The sequence below is a fragment of the Mustela putorius genome, unplaced genomic scaffold, assembly GCF_011764305.1.
Source record: "Mustela putorius furo isolate JIRA1106 unplaced genomic scaffold, ASM1176430v1.1 tig00003903_pilon_pilon_pilon, whole genome shotgun sequence".
NCBI lineage: Eukaryota > Metazoa > Chordata > Mammalia > Carnivora > Mustelidae > Mustela > Mustela putorius.
This window is the reverse complement of record NW_025422051.1, coordinates 3,167,520-3,180,992: the sequence shown is the minus strand read 5'-3', so window position 1 is coordinate 3,180,992 and position 13,473 is coordinate 3,167,520. Positions and strand designations below refer to the sequence as shown.

Genomic DNA, 13,473 nt, shown 5'->3' with positions numbered 1-13,473 from the left:
TGGTGCTGGAGCAATCAGATCATTCACAAGGAAAAAAACAAAATGAATCTCAATCTAAGTGTCACACTTCGTAAAAAATAAACCCAAAATGGATCATAGATTCAAATGTAAAATATAAAACTATAAAACTGTTAGAAGACCATGTGGGAGGGCGCCTGGGTGGCTCAGTGGGTTAAGCCTCTGCCTTCGGTTCAGGTCATGGTCTCAGGGTCCTGGAATCAAGCCCCGCATCAGGCTCTCTGCTCGGCACGGAGTCTGCTCCCCCCCCCCGTCTGCCTCTATGCCTACTTGTGATCTCTCTCTCTGTGTCAAATAAATAAATAAAATCTTTAAAAAAAAAAAGGACCATGTGGGAGAAAATCATCAGGACTTAGGGCTTAGTAAAAGTTGTTAGATATGACACCAAAAACATGATCAGTAAAAGAAAAAAAATACATATATTTGCCTTCAACAGGTTAAAAACTGTAGCTCTGCAAAAACACTGTCAGGAGGATGAAATGAAAAGCTACAGAGTGTTAGAAAGTATCTGACAAAGACTCATAAGTATAATATAAAGAACTCTGAAGAAACAAACAATCCAATTAGAAAATGGGCAAAAGACATGAAGAGACATTTCACCAAAGAGGGAAAATAAGTACATGAGAATATGTTCACCATCCGTAGACAAACATATTCTAGAATTTATACAGAAAGGCACAGCCCCTAGAATAGCTAAGGCAGTCTTAACAAACAATGAGGTGGGAGTGAACAAAATAATTTAATTAAGCATTATGCGCAGCTCTGCGAGAATATAAAATCCCCAGCAAACATAAACTACCAAAATTAATCCCCCCAAAGCAGAAACCTGTTAAGACCAATAATCAGAGAAAAGAAAATAATTGAAATTTACCATTTTAAAGATTTTTATTTATTTGAGAGAGAGAGAGTGCGCACAAGCATGAGTGGGGGGAGGGGCAGAGGGCAAGACACAAGCTAACTCCCTGCTGAGCGAGGAGCCCTATGCAGGGCTTGATGGTACAACCCTGAGATCACGGCCTAAGCCAAAATCAAGAGCCAGACTGTTAACTGATTGAACCAGCTAGGGCTCGCACAGTCAACTGATTTTAGATAAGCGTTGCAATATAATTCCATGGGGAAAGAAAAGTTTATGACATCAAAAGCACAAGAAACAAAAGGAAAAAAAATAGATAAACTGGACTGTATCAAAATCACAGACTTTTGTGCTATAAAGTCAACCACCAAGACAGTGAAAAGATAACCACAAAATGGGACAAAATACATGCAAATCACATATCTGACAAGGGACTTCTATCCAGAACATATCAAGAACACTTAAAACTCAATAATAAAAAATCAAATCACTGGGATTCCTGGGTGGCTCAGTTGGTTAAGCAGCTGCCTTCGGCTCAGGTCATGATCCCAGCGTCCTGGGATCAAGTCCCACATCGGGCTCCTTGCTCGGCAGGGAGCCTGCTTCTCCCTCTGTCTCTGCCTGCCATTCTGTCTGCCTGTGCTCGCTCTCCCTCCCTCTCTCTCTCTGACAAATAAATAAAATCTTTAAAAACAACAACAACAACAACAACAACAAATCACTCAATTAATAATAGGCAAAGGATTTGAATTGATCCAAACATTCAGTCCATTGCACACATGAAAAGATATTCAATATCAGTAGTCATTAGAGAAATAGAAGTCGAAACCACAATGAGATAGCACTTCCCACCCACTAGGATGGCTAGAATAAAAAAAGACAGTAACAAGTGTTGGCGGAGCTGTGACTAATTGGAACCTACATGCATTCCTGGTGGGATGTAAAATGGCACAGCCATTTTGAAAAACGGTTTGGCAGTTCTTCCAAGTGTTAAACATAGAGGTACCATATGATCTAGCAATTTCACTCCCCAGAGAATGAAAATAGATGTTCACACAAAAATGCGGACGCAAATGTTCACAGCAGCATTATTCATTGTAGTTAAAAGTGGCAACAACCCAAACGTCCCTCAGCTGATGAATGGGAAAACAAAATGTGGTATATCCTCACAAAAGAATATTATTCAGTAATAAAAAAGGAATGAAGTACCAATACATGCTGTCACACACATGAATGAATCTTGAAAACATTATGGTAAATGTGAGAAGAGAGTCACAAAAGACCACCTGTTGTATGACCCCATTTATATGAAAAGCCCAGAACAGCTCAATCTACAGAGACAGAAAGGGGTTGCCTGCAGCAGGGTGATACAGAATAGGAATGAGGAATGAGTACCACGTTTCTTTTTGAGGTTATAGAATATTCTAAAATTAGATTGTGGTGGTGGTTGCACAACTCTATGAATATACTTAAAACCACCAAACTGTAAGCTTTGAATGGATAGTTTACCGTAAGTTTATAGCAGATGAATTATATCAATAAATCTGTTAGAAAAAAGAAAAGATCATGTAGCTAGTAAGTGGCCATGCAGGATTTCAAACCCAGTCTCTTGGCAAGGGGAAAGTACTCAATAAATGGTTGTTGAATGTATGAATAAATGAATGAGCAAATAAATGAATGAATGAATGAGCACCTTTCACTTTCAAATTAGCAACAAAATAGGGATAACCTCTATCAAGTAACATTCAACATTGTTCTGAAAGTGCTAGCTAATGCAAGAGAAGATGAGGTATCAGAATAAATATTTGGAAGAAAAAGAGAGTATCATTGTTAACTGGATAATCTAGCTAGGAAAACTATGAGACTATAAAAATCAACTAGAATTCACATGAGAATCTGATCATTGCACTGGATAAGAAATTTTTTAAAAAAGAAAATAAAAATTGATAGATCTTTTCTTCCTTTGGAAACAGAAAAAGTATGTTTTTCACCATGGTGACAAAAATAAAGGTAAAATATTAAAGAATGCAATTTTTAAAATAAAAAGGTGCTGGGTGGGTCGCCTGGGTGGCTCAGTGGGTTGAACCTCTGCCTTCGGCTCAGGCCATGATCTTAGGGTCCCAGGATCGAGCCCCACATTGGGCTCTCTGCTCTGGGGGGACCTGCTCTCCCTTCTCTCTCTGCCTGCCTCTCTGCCTACTGGTGATCTCTCTCTCTCTCTCTGTCAAATAAACAAAATCTTTTAAAAAAAGGTGCTGGGTCTATAAGAAGAAAACAACAGGCGCTCCTGGGGGCCTCAGTTGAGCCTCTGGCTCTTGGTTTCGATTCAGGTCATGATCTCATGAGATCGAGCCCTTAGTCAGGCTGCTCGCTCAGTGGGGAATCTGCTCGAGATTCTCTCCCTCTGCCCTTCCTCTAACTCTCATGCACTCTCTCCCTCTCTCTCTCTCAAATAAATAAATAAATCTTTAAAAAAGAAAACTACAAAATACATAGTTTTAATGGCTGTTTTGAAACAAAATAAGATGGTTTTAACATTCACATGGAAGAATAAATGCTAAAGAATATTAAACAAGGGTGCCTGGATGGTTCAGTTGGTTACGCATCTGCCTATGACTCGGGTCATGATCTCGGGGTCCTGGGATCCAGCCCCGTGTCAGGCACGGGGGGAGGGAGTCTGGTTCCCCCTTCCCTCTGACATGTCCCCCACTCGTGTTCTCTACCTTTCTCTCCCTCTCAAATAAATAAATAGAATCTTTTAAAAAAATTAAAGAAAACAACCAAAAAATTAAGAAAAGGAACAGTGAAGAGGCTAGCATTATTTGATATTAAAATTATTTCTAAAAGTCAATACACTTTTTTAAAGGGGAGTAGAAAACATATATCAGAAGGAAAGAGCTCAGATATAGAGCAATATGCATTTGGAAATTTATGTGACAAAAGTGGCATGCAGTTGAATTAGAAAAGTGTATTCATGTAATGATTGGTGCCAGCAAATACACTATCCAAATGGGAAATACAAACTTCAATCTCATCTCACACCATACACCAGAGTAAATTCCAGCTGGACTGAAATTTAATTTTAAAAAGATTAGGGGCACCTGGGTGGCTCAGTGGGTTAAGCCTCTGCCTTCAGCTCAGGTCAGGATCTCAGCGTCCTCGAATTGAGTCCCGAGTCAGGCTCTCTGCTCAACGGGGAGCCTGCTTCTCCCTCTCTCTGCCTGCCTCCCTACCTACTTGTGATCTCTCTCTGTCAAATAAATAAATAAACAAGTAATCTTTAAAAATTAAAACAATACAAATGTTAAACTTCAGGCATATATTTGTTTAAGCATGAAGTGGAGAGAACTCACTAAGCAACAGAAGATACTCAGAACCTGAAAAGGAAAAAGACCGATATCTCTGATTGGATGATTATTTTTTCTAATTATATGTGAAAACATCTTTCAAAAATCAAGATATAGAGACAGATAAAAGGGAAAAGATCACAATAAATGACAGGAGGTTAATATTCACAAATTAAAAAGACAAACCACCTAAAGGGAAAAAACAGCAAAGGACATGAAAACTTTAAAAAACCCATTCAAAGGTATTCAACCATCAGTTGCCAGGAAAATGCATATCAAAATAAAACAAGATACTAGATACCATTTACTTTACCAAAGTAAAAACAGATACCATTCTGTCTGGCCCTCAGAATGGGGAAAATTTAAAAAGCAGCAAAATTCAGTGTGGGAGAGGATGTTAGAATGAGCTCTTTTATTTTTTCAATTTTTTTCTACTTTTAAAGATTTTATCTATTTATTAGAGAGAGCGCAAGCACAAGCGGGGAGGGGGTGGTCTAGGATGGGGGAAGAGGCAGAGGGAGACAGAGAAGCAGACTCTTCCCCCTAGTGTGGAGCCCGAATCAGGGATGTGACCCCGAGATCAAGACCCCAGGCCAAGACAGATGCTCAACAGACTGAGCCACCCAGGCGCCCCCGGAGTGAGCCCTTTTATATGTTGTTGGTGGGAGTACCAGTTTTACAAAAGGTTTGGGAAATAATTTAAAGTTCAATACATACCATCCACTTTAAGGAACATCCATTTCTGCACTCAGACGACAGTCTCTGAGTGAAATCAGTAACAAAAATTTCAACTTTCTGGAAAATCAGAATCTCATATCTAAATAACTATGGGATCAGAAAGGAAACCACAACAGAAATTAGAAAACATTTGAAGTAAACTGGAGTGAAAATGTTATGTATCAAAATTTGTTACATGGAGCTAAAGTGTTCTTAGAGAAAAATTCATGAACTTATTACAGCTTATATTATAAAAGAAAAGTGACTGAATATTAATGAGATAAGCATTCAACTTAGGAATTAAAAGAAGAAAAGAAGAAAAGAGGGAGCCTGAGTGGCTCAGTAGGTTAAGCCTTTGGCTTCAGCTCAGGTCATGATTGCTGCATCCTGGGATGGAGCCCAGCACTGGGGTCCTTGCTCAGTGGGGAGTCTGCTTCTCTCTTTCCACTCCCCCTGCTGTGCTCTCTCTCTCTCTGTCAAGTGAATAAATAAAACCTTAAGAATAAAAGAAAAAACCAAAAGAAGAGAAATAATGAAATCAAGGGGAGAAATTAATGATGCAGAAAACAAAAATACAGGAGGTCCAACAAAGTCAAAGTAAGGTTTTGAGACAATTTCATCTTGGTTTAAGACCACCCATCGCTGAGGCAGCAGATCTGATTCCATTGGCCTTCCACCAATCAGTACCAAATAAATGCGTGACTGATGCCACAGAAACGTTGACCGTCCACTCAATAAACCCCACCATGCACCTCACAGACCATGCAAGTCACCCTATGGTCCGAATCATTCATTCACTGATCCTTCAATACTCACCGCACAAACTCTCCACCATTCACTCCTCAGACCACCCATTACTTCCCAAACACCCTCACCACTCACCTACTGAAGTCCAATCGTTCATCTTGCAGGCCCCTATCACTTACTCCACTAATACCCAATCACCCCACAGACACCCATAACTTACCCCACGGGTCCAATCACTTACACCGCAAGACCCCATCAGTGACTTCTGAGAATCCTCACCACTCTCCCCCACAGTGTCCTCATTGCTCACCCTATAGACCCCCAGGACCCTCATCACTCAACCTGCAGACTACGCATTTTATTTTCCCCACTGACCCCATCAGTCACCCCAAATCCGTGTCACTCACTCCACGCCCCTCCTACTTAATGGACTTCAGAGAAGCCTCATCACTCACCCTACGGAGTAGCATCACTGAGTGCGAAATCCATGTCACCACACCCCCATAATCATGTCAGTGCTTCCATGGCCCAACTCTGCCGCCTCTGTTAAACTCACGTCCCGGAACCCTAAGTGTGGAAACTACCTCTGAGGGACCCTTCCGTGTCTGGACTTGACCGTGCACATGCTCAGTGTCAGCCTGGGAGCGGCCGGCCGGCCGCAGTCCCACAGGGGTGCCCTCGCGCCGTGTTAGCGCGTGTGCGTGGCGGTGGAGAGGCGGGCTTTCAAATGTTCTTTAGTGACTGTCAGGCAGCTAACATGGCTGGCCCCTCGGGAGTGTCTCTACGGGCGTCGCCATCTTGGAAGGGTGCTCATTTCGGCCGCGGAGCGGGCGGGCCCCGGCCGGATCTGGCCCGGCGGTGTCTCCCGGGAGCCGACCCGGCCGGAGCGCGGGCTGTGCAGCCGGCACTTCTCCCGCTCGCGCCACCTTCTCCGCTGTGGCCGCCCGGACGCAGGCCCCGGCGCTCGCCTTTCCTGGCGCTCAGGAGCCCCGCCCTCGGGCCGCATCCCCGGGGAGCCGCGGCTTCTTCACGCGCCGCTAGGCCACCCTCTCACCCCCCAACTCGCGTCCTGCCACCGGGTCCCCGCTAGAAAGACCCCTCCAAGCCGCGGGTCCACAGCCTGGCCCGCCCCCGCCCCGGCCTCCGCCCCAGCTCCCCTTCTAGAGCAAACGGGACGGCCCCTGGCGGGCGCGGGTGGCTCGCGGCGGCGGCGGGGCCCAGGGCGCTGCAACGTGCCCACCTGCCGGCGCCTCTCTGTCCCCGCCTCGGCTGAGGGCATCGCCGGGCTCCTCGACTGTCACCGACCCTGGGTGGTTGCCACGGGCGGGTGGGGGGGGGGAAACAGTACGTGTCAGATTTAGGCCAGGAAGCGGAAGTCGCCCGCAGCGAGAGTTTAACCACTCTGGGCGCGGGGAGCTCGGGCGATTTAGCGCTGGGGACCAAGGATCCGTGGAGCGACGAACTGGGGGGCCCCAAGATACCAGTGGTGGGGCATTTCATCCTTTTTTTTTTTTTTTTTAATCAAGTGATCAGCCTTCCTGGTGTCCTTATGAAAGCCTTCAGGCTAAAAGTTCCAAAGATCCAAGTTTTGATGGCTTTCCATTAGTGTTTGGTTTCAAGTGCTAACTTGTAAGTTTTTCCCCCTTTTAACCCATGAATTATTTAGAAGTCCATTGTCCAACTTGGCAAAACTTCTTTGGGACTCCTAGGGCAAGGGAATGGGGCTTTTTTTTTTCAGGCCGCTGCGACGGGGAGAACAGCCCAGCCCAGAGTTTCCCAGAGCATGGGGAGTTTTGTCACATACTCCTCTGGAATTAATGATACCACGAAGGAAGGTAGAGGGAGTGCAGAAAAGTTTACAGTTCCTGACACCATTTTTCATTCTCCCAAACACACACAAAGTTAATCTAATATTAGTGTTTTCTCACCTAATCGCATCGTGGTCTGGGAATTTTGTCTGAATGATGCTGAGTCTTTGAAATTTGTTGAAACTTGCCTTATGGCTCAAGCACGGGCCAAGGTTTCATAAATGTTTCATCTGATTTAAAAGATTGTATTTTCCAGTTGTTGGGTTGAACATATGCGTTTGTTGGCTCAAGCTTGTTAGTCGGGCCTTAAAAATGTATTTCCTTCCTGATGATTTTCTTCTGCTTGCCCCATGAGTTCCTGAGAGTGGTGAGACATTCTCCCACTGTATTTTTAGGTCAGGTTTTCCTTGTGCTAGTCTATTTTTGCCTTCTATATTTTGAAGTTTAATATTATTAAATTCAGGTGAGGGTAGTTGGTTGTCAAATACATACAGCCAAATCAGTTTCCCAAAAGATTGTAACATGCCTACTGCCAGCAGCAAAATAGGAGTTCATTGAGGCAAATCTTTTCAGCACTAGATGTTGATGCTTTCATGTTTGCCAGTGCGATGGCCAGTACTGTTTAATCGCTTTAATTTGCATTTTCTGACTACTTCTGCAACAGAGGATCTTTTTCTGTTTGTTGACCCCTTGGATTTTTCTCTTCTGCAGATCTTCATATCCTTTGTCCAATTTACTTTGGAGTGATTTGTCTTTTCTTATCGATTTGTAGAAGCTCTTTGTGCATTACGGATAGCAACCCTTCGTGAGTTGCACCACAGTATTTCCCCCTAACTCTTATTCTTCTTTGCATTTTATCGGTGTCCTTCAATATGTAATTAGAAAGACGCATTCTCTCAATTGAAATGTCTAAGCTTTCTTTCCTGGCCTCTGTATTTCCTGTCTTGCATGGTCCTCCTCCCCCATTCCACATCCGCCCCAAAAAAGAGTCTTAACATTTATTTCATTTTTATTGCTTTAATTTTTTAAATCTAGTTGGAATTTACTGTGACGTATGGTATGAGGCTAAGGTCAAGGTTTGTTCTTCCTGTATCAAATAGGGAGAAAGCTTCCATTTTAGAAATCTGCAATTATCTCATAACCGAGCAGAAAAAGGCTTCTAATTTGTAGACGGGTAAGGAGGAGGCAAGCCGAGATAAGCATAATCTGTGAGAGAGGAACTGCTTTAGCAGGAGAAGGCCAATAGGATCTGAAGGGAAAGCGCCTACTGTGGCCGGTTGATTCCCTCCCAGGGGAGGCTGAGAAGAGAGGGCCCATTCCACAATCTTTTGTGTGTCTCAGACTTGGGGACAAGCCGAGTTCAGGAGGCTGCAGGAAAGAGAGAGACTCGACTGCCGTTTGGTAACAAGCATTTTGTTCTGAAACAAAGTCAGTGTTTATGAGGCAAGGACTGGGAATTTGGAAGGTCTGCGTCTGTCCTTGTCATACGTAAAGAACAGGAGCATCCACGAGTCCTGTCTAAGTCAGGGAGGAAAGGGGAGTTCTTAGCAGTAAGCAGTTTTCCAGAACATGAAAGAATAAGGGGATTTCTCAGCCTTCACTGTTTACCAGGATCACAGGGCTCAGGTAAAATTCAACAGGGCCACGTGGCACTGTTTATGAAACACACTGCCTTGTATCCCCTGAATTAAATATCACTTTGTTCATACAAGGTCACACATATTTTTTGCCTGACCTGAACTCTTTCTTGATTGTGTCTCTGCAATCTGATTTCAAAAGAGGTTTTTTTTTTTTTTTTAAGATTTTATTTATTTATTTGACAGAGAGAAATCACAAGTAGTCGGAGAGGCAGGCAGAGAGAGAGAGGGAAGCAGGCTCCCTGCTGAGCAGAGAGCCTGATGTGGGACTCGATCCCAGGACCTTGAGATCATGACCTGAGCCAAAGGCAGCAGCTTAACCCCCTGAGCCACCCAGACACCCCAAAGGAGTTCTTTTCTTGCAAATTTATTTTTCTTATTTATTTATTTATTTGACAGAGATCACAAGTAGGCAGAGAGGTAGGCAGAGAGAGAGAGAGAGAGAGAGAGAGGAAAGGAAGCTCTCTGCTGAGCAGAGAGCCCAATGGGCGACCTGAGCCAAAGGCAGAGGCTTTAACCCACTGAGCCACCTAGGCGCTCACAAATTTATTTTTCTAACAACTCCCTGAAGTTTAAAAGGAAGTTTCAAAATGAACACTACCCCCTCCCCTAAACCCCAACAAAACAAAACTTTTGGGATTCTGATTGGAATTATATTACCCTAATATAATAGTTTGGGAAGAGTCAATGCTTTTCGTTACAATAAGCCTTTGTATCTAGAGATTTCATGAGTCTCCACTTGATTATGTCTTATATATGGCAATGACATTTTGTCGTCTTCTTGTAAGTCCATTGTCTTTTTTGGTTAAATTCGTTCTCAGATAGTCACAATATTTTTGTTGTCAATGTTAAGGCCTGCTTGTTATTCCTATCTGCTTACTATTAGTATAGGAAGAAAATACCTATTTTTATAATTTTATCTTGTATCCAGCCCATTATCAAAACTACCTGCCAATTCTGGTAGCTTCTTAGTATATAGTGTCTCGTTTTCTAATTGTACAACCTATCAGATATAGATAATATTTTCTCATTTATCCAGTACTTGCTATGATTCTTTTTATTGTGTTAACTGTTCAGTACAGTAGCCACTAAGCTCATGTGACTATTTAAATTTAAATTTATTAAGAAACAGGCTCTTAAAGAAAAAAAGAAACAGACTCTTTTTTTTTTTTTTTTTTTTTTTTTTTTTAAAGATTTTATTTATTTATTTGACAGAGAGAAATCACAAGTACACTGAGAGGCAGAGAGAGAGAGAGAGAAGGAAGCAGGCTCCCTGCTGAGCAGAGAGCCCGATGCGGGACTCGATCCCAGGACTCTGAGATCATGACCTGAGCCGAAGGCAGCGGCTTAACCCACTGAGCCACCCAGGCGCCCCAGACTCTTTTTTTTTTAAAGATTTTATTATTTATTTGACAGAGAGAGAGAGCACAGCAGGGGGAGCAGCAGGCAGAGGGAGATGTAGGCTCCCTGCTGAGCAAAGAGCCTGATGTGGGGCTTGATCCCAGGAGAGCAGGATCATGACCCAAGCTGAAGGCAGATGCTTAACCGACTGAGCCACCCAGGTACCCTAAGTAGTTTTATTCTACTGTTATTTTGAGTTTTTACTATTAATATAATGGCTAGAATTATGTCATATACTTTTGAAATATCAATAGCATTATGTAACTTTTCTAAAGTGTTGACATCTGTTGATTGACTTATAAATATTAAACTACACTAGCATTTTTAGAATCATCTTAATGGTTATGGTGTATTTTTTTTCGTTTTCTTTTTTTAGAGAGAAAGAAAGAGCACATGCGTGGTGGGGGGTGGTGGGGAGGCAGAAGGAGACAGAGACAGCCCCAGAGGTGGGGTTCGATCTCACAACCCTGAGATCATGACCTGAGCTGAAATCAACAGTTGGATGCTTAACTGACTGAGCCACCCAGGAGCCCCTTGTTTTCTGGAGACACGTCTGGATTTGTTATGTGGATACTTCATTTAGAAATTTTCGTTCACATTTATGGAAGGTTATCTCCAATCATCTTGTTTTTTGAGCAATATATTTCCGTTTGGGCATTAAGGTTATTCTTTCATAAAATAAATTGGAAAATTTCCACCTTTCTCTAGGAGCTGGTAGAGTTTATGAAACATAGACCCCTTTCATCATGATTTCTTTAGGAAAGTGCTTCTTAACTTCCAGCTGGTTAAGGTATTTCGGTAACATTTTAATTTATTCCTGTTCTTACTGACTATTATCACAGGAAATGATCTGTGAAGGCCCTACTTTTTAAAAATGTATCCATCATTTCTCTTAGGCCAGGTGGGACAACTGAATGTCTTTTAATGTTGCAAGGACATGGGATTATATAGTCTCTTTGTAAGATATAAAGTTCTTGGTATGCCTGGCTGGCTGAGTCGGTTGATTGTCTGGCCCTTGGTTTCTGCTCAGGTCGTCATTTCAGGTCCTGGGAAACAAGCATGTGGCAAGGCTCCACTCTCTGCACAGCGTCTCTTTCAGATTCTTTTCCCCTCTCCCTCCAGCTTGCATGCACTCTCTCTCAAGTAAATAAATAAAATCTTTTTAAAACAAAGATAGGAGCGCCTGGGTGGCTCAGTCATTAAACGTCTGCCTTCAGCTCAGGCCATGATCCCAGGGTCCTGGGATGGAGCCCCGCATCGGGCTTCCTGCTCAGCGGGGAGCCTGCTTCGCCCTCTCCCTCTCCCCCTGCTTGTGTTCCCTCTCTCGCTGTCTCTCTCTCCCCGTCAAATAAATAAAGTCTTAAAAAAATAAAATTAAAAAAGATATAAAGTTCTTTTTATGTGTATTAAATATCTTATTGATTATAATTTTCATATCTTTTTTGCCTTTGTTTTTGTTAACTTGATTCATCATATTCTGAAAGAGGTATAATCTTTCACTATGAATTATGATTTTAAGGTTTTGTTTCATCTCTATTATTTTTGCTCATTCTATTTGTGTTTTTGTAAAGGTTTATACATATTATATCTTCACCAAAGGTAGACTTTATTATTATGTAATATCTCTTTTTATCTGTTGAATGCTTTTAGCCATCAAATTTAACTTGATAATTATATCATCAGACCTGCTTTCATTCTGCTTGCATTTACCTGATATGTATCCTTTGCTATTGTTAAATTTTGCCTCTTTTAGTAAACAACACAGAATTCTTGTTCTGTTTTGTTTTTTTAAAAATATTTTATCCATCTACCTGTCAGAAAGAGAGCATGTGCCCAGGCAGCAGGCAGAGGGAGAGGGAGAAACAGGCTCCCCACTGAGCAGGGAGCCCAATTCAAGACTCAATCCCAGGGTCCTGGGATCATGAGCTGAAGGCAGATGCTCAACCGACTGAGCCACCCAGGCATCCAAGAACTCTTGTTTTTTAAACCCAATTCCCCAGTCTCTTACTGCGTTTGTTAATGATATGCCTGATTTTGTGTCTTCTATTCAGAAGGACTGTCTCTGTTGTTGCTCATTCTTTTTCCATTTCCTTACGTTTGCTGTCTCTGTCAAGTTTCTGTTCAATCTCCTTTTCCCTTTCTTAGTAATTTGGATGTTCAACTGTGCTTATCAATCTACTGTTATTACTCTTCCACTATGAACATGATTCAGATTTTCTCTATTGGTAGATTGAACACACACATTATCTGCATTTACCCCTAATTTCTCAGGAACATGAAACATTTAGAACGTTTTCACTTCCAGGTACCTGAGTAGCTCAGTCGGTTAAGTGTCTGGCTTCAGCTCAGGTCATGAGCCCAGGGTCCCTGGGATCAGGTCCGACATTGGGCTCCCTGCTCAGTGAGGAGTCAGCTTCTCCCTCTGTCCCTCCCTCTGTACTCGCTTTCTCTCTCTCTCTCTCAAAAAAAAAAATATTTAGAATGATTTTCTTTTTTTTTTTAAGATTTTATTTATTTATTTGGCAGAGAAAAAGAGAGAGCACAAGCAGGGGACTCTATCCTTTTGAAGACAGAGACCTTGGACAATGAGACAGTATTTTCAAAACGGACCATGTGCATGAGGACTGAAGCCCCAGCTCCCAACCAGCACTGAGGTCCCAGTCATGTGATGAAATCATCTCAGACCGTTCGACCCCGCCTTAGCTGTCTCTGACATCATATGGAGAAGAAACAAGCCCTCCCCACTATGCCCTCCCCAAGTTCGAGACCCAGATAATGATGAGCGATAAAATGGTTATTATTCTAAGCCACTATGTTTTGGTGTGGTTTATTTACACAGCAATAGATAGAGGAAATGTCCATGAGTCTCAAAAGACGTGTGGGTGAGGACAAGTTACCAACAGCCACAGGAACTGTATGATATAGTTATTTGAATGGGAAAAAGC

General features: G+C 42.5%; 1 protein-coding gene and 1 long non-coding RNA gene across 3 annotated transcripts in view; one reads left to right on the top strand and one right to left on the bottom strand.

Moving 5' to 3' along the window:
- ZNF41 (zinc finger protein 41) overlaps window positions 1–7,010 on the bottom strand; it is a 44,216-nt gene extending 37,206 nt beyond the window's left edge. Inside the window, exon 1 of one of the 2 annotated variants that reach the window (XM_045068405.1) lies at window positions 6,923–7,010. The gene's annotated coding sequence lies outside the window, so the exon portion shown is untranslated. Of the gene's footprint in view, window positions 1–6,137; window positions 6,382–6,922 lie in introns of those variants that run through there. The other variant, XM_004754943.3, reaches the window with a different exon arrangement.
- A 47-nt stretch (window positions 7,011–7,057) lies between these two features.
- On the top strand, window positions 7,058–13,128 carry LOC101686657. Its single transcript, XR_199642.3, has 2 exons — window positions 7,058–7,311; window positions 13,055–13,128. It is a non-coding gene; the product is annotated as an uncharacterized LOC101686657 (long non-coding RNA).
- The last annotated feature ends 345 nt before the right edge of the window (window positions 13,129–13,473 follow it).